Source organism: Pelobates fuscus, chromosome 6, assembly GCF_036172605.1.
Source record: "Pelobates fuscus isolate aPelFus1 chromosome 6, aPelFus1.pri, whole genome shotgun sequence".
Classification (NCBI taxonomy): Eukaryota; Metazoa; Chordata; class Amphibia; order Anura; family Pelobatidae; genus Pelobates; species Pelobates fuscus.
Genome location: NC_086322.1, coordinates 252,157,413 through 252,163,389, shown reverse-complemented (window position 1 = coordinate 252,163,389; position 5,977 = coordinate 252,157,413).

Below are 5,977 nucleotides of genomic sequence, written 5' to 3'. Positions count from 1 at the left end.
TATTTTTTTTAAAAGACCCAGGAATCGTAAAAAAGGCTAGCCCAGCTAATGCTCGGATATGCAAATTTGCCTTTCCCAAGCATAAAGCTGATAAAAAAATAGATTTGGATTTTTGTTCCTGTTTGAATGCCAGCTGTAATCACACACACTATCTGTCCAATAAACTAATGTATAGTTAGCAAAGCAAGCACAGGGGAAGTCCTGCACTAGTCCTTTTTTGTTTGGTTTTTGTTGTTAATCGAGTATTTTTTATTTTTTTTTAAATTCTTTATTTTTGGTGCGCAGAGATTACACATAATGAACTTGCATCGCCACAATAGCGGGGCAAACCATGCATTTCAGACAAGTTATAACAGAGGAATAACAGTTATATAACATGCACACATTTTAGTTTTAGTTGATTATATCTCGCTAGTCAGGTACATCTAGAAAACTCAAATTATGTTGTCACGCTGCAGTCTTCACGATTCAAAGGTATAGAACAGAAAGGGTGAAATATATGAACAAACAGTAAATGGTTTCATTTGCTAACGAGTTATATCTATGATTGGTATTTTCGAGTGCTAGAAGCGGAGTTCTGAGAAATATGCAAGCAATATGCAAGTAATATGCCCTTGCATAGTAATGGAGGGAGACAGATATAGTAAATGTGGGCAATTAGGAGACTAGCTTTGCTGGTCACTTTGAATCACTCTCAGTAAGCCTGCCCATGGTAAACTAAAATAACGGGAGCGTTAGCATAAAAACATCTCGTTTTGTATATATGGCTGCCCAAACCAGCGAGACCCCCCCTCCCTCAAACATCACCCGCAATCCTAAACACTATTAAGGTATGGGATAAAATCGTACACAAACATGGCCTGACAACCCAAATTTCCCCGCTAACCCCCATACTCCGGAACACTCAATTCCCACCGGGCATGACGCCCAAAGACTTTACCCGCTTCGAAGATAATGACCTCACGAGACTACAACACTTTTACAAAGACGGCCGCCCGATTCCATTCGCAGAACTTCCACAAAACACTCCTTTTCGCACCTTCGACATGTTTCGCCACATACAAATAAAAAGCTTTCTAGAAACCCCGACAATAACTCAGGGAGGGACCAGAAAGCAGACACTCTTTGAAAAACAATGCCTACAAACCCCAGCACGTAAAGGCCAAATCTCAGAGATATACTCACACATAATACAACACACCAAAGACGGAGCACTCACGTACGTGTCGGCTTGGGAGAGGGACTTAGGCCCGGCAGAAGACCCATCAGACTGGGCCGACATTTGGGAAGCTATAGCTACCATCTCAATTTGCGTTAACCATAAAGAGCAGGCTTACAAGACCCTCATGAGGTGGTACCTCACCCCCTTAAGACTCAAGCAGATGGGCAGGTCAGACAACGACTCATGCTGGAAGGGCTGCGGACAGAAGGGAACATACCTTCACATGTGGTGGGAATGCCCCCACACAGCGCAACTATGGCACCAAATTGCTACTATGGTTTCACAGATCTTGCACACTAACATCCCGCTGGACCCATGGATATGGCTCCTGTCCAAACCCCTGGCAGACACACCACGGGCCCAAAACAAACTCATCGCCAAAATAGCTCTGGCCACCAGAAGAGCAATCGCAGAAAAATGGGGTAGCCCAGATACCCCAACAATGGACACAATTAAGCGGAAAATCAAAGACACTATAAAAATGGACGAAATGTCCGCTTTAATCCATGACACTACAAAACACCACAACAAGATCTGGGACCCCTGGTTCTATGAATTCCCAACCCTGCCATAAGAAATAAGAAGGGAACAATCCCCACCCGCTGGCGATAAACACACACCCACCACCACCTTCAAAACACAACCTAACCCACCACTCACAAAACCCACAAAACCCCTCTACGGAGAGCGCTTAATTGATAAAGACCTACACCCGAAACCGCAAAGACATTAACCAAGGGCGCACTCACACCGAGCCCACACATAAGAAAGGAAGAGAAAGTGGACTCACGAGGAGGACCACTACACAACAAACACCCTCCCACTAACCAGGGGAGATCAACACAAAAAGACCCATCCCACAGGACACACAATGACACCTCAAAACACCTCGAAACGAAACTCCAACAAGAACCAACACCCACACACACGATCAACCGTCACCACATACGACTACACGCACAACCTTCCAAAAGGCTACAAAAACCCACCACAGACGCAACGATAAGCAAACATCAGACTCACACCCCCCAACCCAATCCCTCCAAAACCCACAGACACTACAGAGAAGTGCTACAACCTAATTGCCTAAGCTAATCCCCCACAAACTCACACACACACCAGATGCCAGACAAACCCGACCCACAAATCAGTAAGAGGATACGACATCAGAGCAAAGACAAAAGGACAAAATATTAGGATATCCAATCCCCCCCCCTTCTTCTTTTCTTTTTGTACCCCACCCCAACCATTAGACAAGGAAAAGACGATACGAAACACATCTGTAACACTGGGCCAATGAACGCCCAAAAACTAACTCTATAAACAATTGTATTGTATTTTGAACAACAAGAACAACCACTGCAAATAATGTATGAAACAAACTGTTACAGACATGTAAAACTGTTAAGCTTGATAAATTGTCATGTTAAAACATACCTGCTCTGTGAAACATGTACTAATTATGCATCCCCAAGTTTTCTTTTCTGTACCCCAACCCCAAACAACAAAATCTTTCAAAATAAAGAATTTATAAAAAAAAAAAAACATATCTCGTTTGAACCTGTAGTCCTCTGCATTATGACATTCGAGGAGTTATGTTGCCCTCCGTGAGCAGGGGAGTATTGATGGTAACAAGTCCCCTAGAGTCCCGTGCTTCAGCCTACGCCTTGTATGGGCCTCTTCCAGGCTTGTACTATGCAGGTCAACTTGCACAGTCTCCCAGATGCGGGGGAGAGTGGCACCCCGAAGTCCAGTGTATCCACTATAGTCCCACTGCTTAACCAAAGTCCAGCTTTTCGCAGATGCCCCCTCCGCTGGGTCCAGGTCTCCGTTTGAGCTGGAGCGCATTGCGCGCTTCCATTGTTTTCCCCATTGCCGCATGCAGAGTCCTGGTAGGGGATGGTGTAGTGGCCCCTCTGCAGCTGTGTGACAGGCACCTGAGCTCTCCTCTTTGAGGCTCTCCGAGCGGGTGTGTGGCGGTTGCCGGTCTGCTGCCTTTTGGCTGGGGTCTCTGGCGCCGGTGTGTTTACTCTGCTTGTGTTTGCTCTGCTTGTGGGGCTGTGCTTCTTCGGGTAGGGACCAGCTTGGGGGGTACTCCATCTCTGTGCTTTACTCTGTTGACATTGGGGGCGATCCCGCAAGGGGGTCACCAACCCCCGTCTCCGGGATTTGCTTTGCCTCTGCTCACGGCCCACAGGGCCTTTGGCAGCCATCTTCCTCTGATCGGATCCCTTTTTGTGTCGGGCCTCGTCCACCAGCGAGAGTGCTGGAGTGGTTTGCACCTTGGACGGGGGAGGATGCATCCGTTGGTAGAGCTTAGTCCAGAAATCTGCAAAGATTCGGTCTATGCGATCTGGGTCCAGCACCTGGGATGTCGGGGAGTCAGCATAAGTGAGTTTGGCGTCCGCCATTTTGTGCCTGTGTCTTGGGTGATTGCTCCGTCGGGGGGACTGTTGTCTCCGATGTCAGAGGTGAGTGCTCTGCTTGTGCCGGGATATCCCTCACCGGCGGGGGGGAGGGGGCCCAGATGGTCGGTGACCGTTGCAAGCTCTGGGTTTGTGTGGACGTGGGGCCGAGAGAACGGCCGCTTCCCCCTTATCCACGCCGCTGCTTAGGCCGCTACGCCTTCCAGTCGCCCCACCCGGGGTCTCAGTGATTCCGGTTGCTTGCTTTATGTTCCCGCGGGTGCCCAAGGGCAGTTGGTGAGTTGCAAACTGGGTTAGCTCCGATATTTCCCGATTTTAAAGACTTTAAGTCCGTTATCATGCGGGAGCTCCGGGTAGATGCGGCTGTTCAGCGCGGCAGTCAGGCTCCGCCCCCGTTAATCGAGTATTTTGAATAAATAAGGGGAAAGTAAATTTTATAAACCCTTTAAATGTTGCTTTCAGGGTGAATTAGGGACTTTCGAGTTGCTAGACAGGCACTTAATATTAAGATTAGGTTGTTAACAGATTTATATATAAGCTCTCTCTTTGTTTCGGCTAATTGCATACTTATGCCTCATTTCCACTGAACGGTATGGTTCGGGTCGGTATGGTTCGGAAGGGTCTGCGGGGTTTAGACCAAATGTCAAGCGTGTTATTTGTCGTGAGCGTTGAAGTTCTCCTGTCCGCCAATCAATGGATTGTATAGTGTGATGCCTGTAGCTCCGCCCTAACCGTACCGTACCATTTCCTATGGACCTATACCTGAAGGGGGCCCAGGAATGGTGCGGTTTGGTTCGGTTGTATGGGCCACTTTCATAATGGAAACACTCAAAATAGAGCACCAGACCGTACCGACCCGAACCATACCGCTCAGTGGAAACTGGGCATTAGTTTCTTTATAGGGTCCCTCCACTGCCCAACTACAAAAAAAATAAATGACATTTAACCCCTTAAGGACCAAACTTCTGGAATAAAAGGGAATCATGACATGTCACACATGTCATGTGTCCTTAAGGGATTAAAAAGCATTATTTGATAGAGTACTCACAATGAAAACATACATGTTTTAAAGTATGCATTTTTTTCCATAAGTGGTATATCTAAAACATTGCCAAAGAGGCAGCCCTCCTCTTCCAAATGATCCTGTTACTTCCTGGTTTGATTAATTAATTTGAGCTTAACTCAAAAGACAGCAATTCTCATGAAGCTGCATTGGGAAGTCTGTGATTGGACAGCCACAAAAGGTTTACGCTGGGGAAGAAGGGGAGAATATGCAAAGGCTTCAGGCAATAGATCTGCAGGTTTTGCAAGCTGGTTTTATATATACCTGTAAATGGTGCTGCTATGTGAGAGAGATAACATGATGCTGTCGGTTGTGGAAACCCTGCCCTCTCGGTGAGTGGGTGGGTGTGAGTAGCATTTTGCCACCCCTGTCATTAGGGGCCCAGACCTTGTCTGCTGCATATATCTATGCAGCAGAGGCAGCTTTCTATGCATTAGGGCAAGCTAATCAATCGGGTCCTCGGTCTACGACCGAGGGCCCAACAATAATATGCTGCCGGGTGCGGGGCCCCTCCGCTCAGTTGGCCCGGGGAGATCCTCTGGTCTGCTGCTGTAGACCATGTGATGGAGGTCTCACAAGTGCAAAGAGTGTTGCAGCGGGTTACCACGGCAACGCTCGGACCGGAGCTCACGAGAAATCTTTCTTACTTTATTAAAGCCCCTCTTGCCATCACCGAACCAAGAGAATTCTGTTCTCACTCTCAGGATCTCTTGTAAGGGAGAGCTGTTACTGCACCTGAGTTCCAGGACAGAACACAACTCCAGCGAGTTGTTACAGGTAACAAAAATAGCCATGAAACTGTCTTGTCATAAACACAAACTGTAAATGACAAATACCTCGTCCCAACAAGTTAATGATGAGATTTTGTGTAAGCGAGTCATCCAGTTGTGAAGATTACAGCACATTGTTATATGAACATATTTCCTGTTACAATAAATATTGATATTTTGAGACAACTGCCCTGATTGAAGTGAGTTTTGCTAGCAAAAGAATATGTTCCGGAACAGACATTTTTGTTAATAATAGAAATATGTGAACATTGTCAAATTATACCCCTAATGAAAAAAATGCATAATTGGGATTTTATCAACTAAATAGTGATCAAAATTTTTTTTTCCAATGGGGGGCACTGGAGTGTCCCATGAAAAAGAGGTAATTTGCTGCCTAATGGCTAATCTTTTTGTTCTGTTGTATGGTTTCGGTTCTGGAGACAGCTTTTGTTGAATATGAAAGATTTTATTAGCAAATTTTAAGCCATGATTTTGA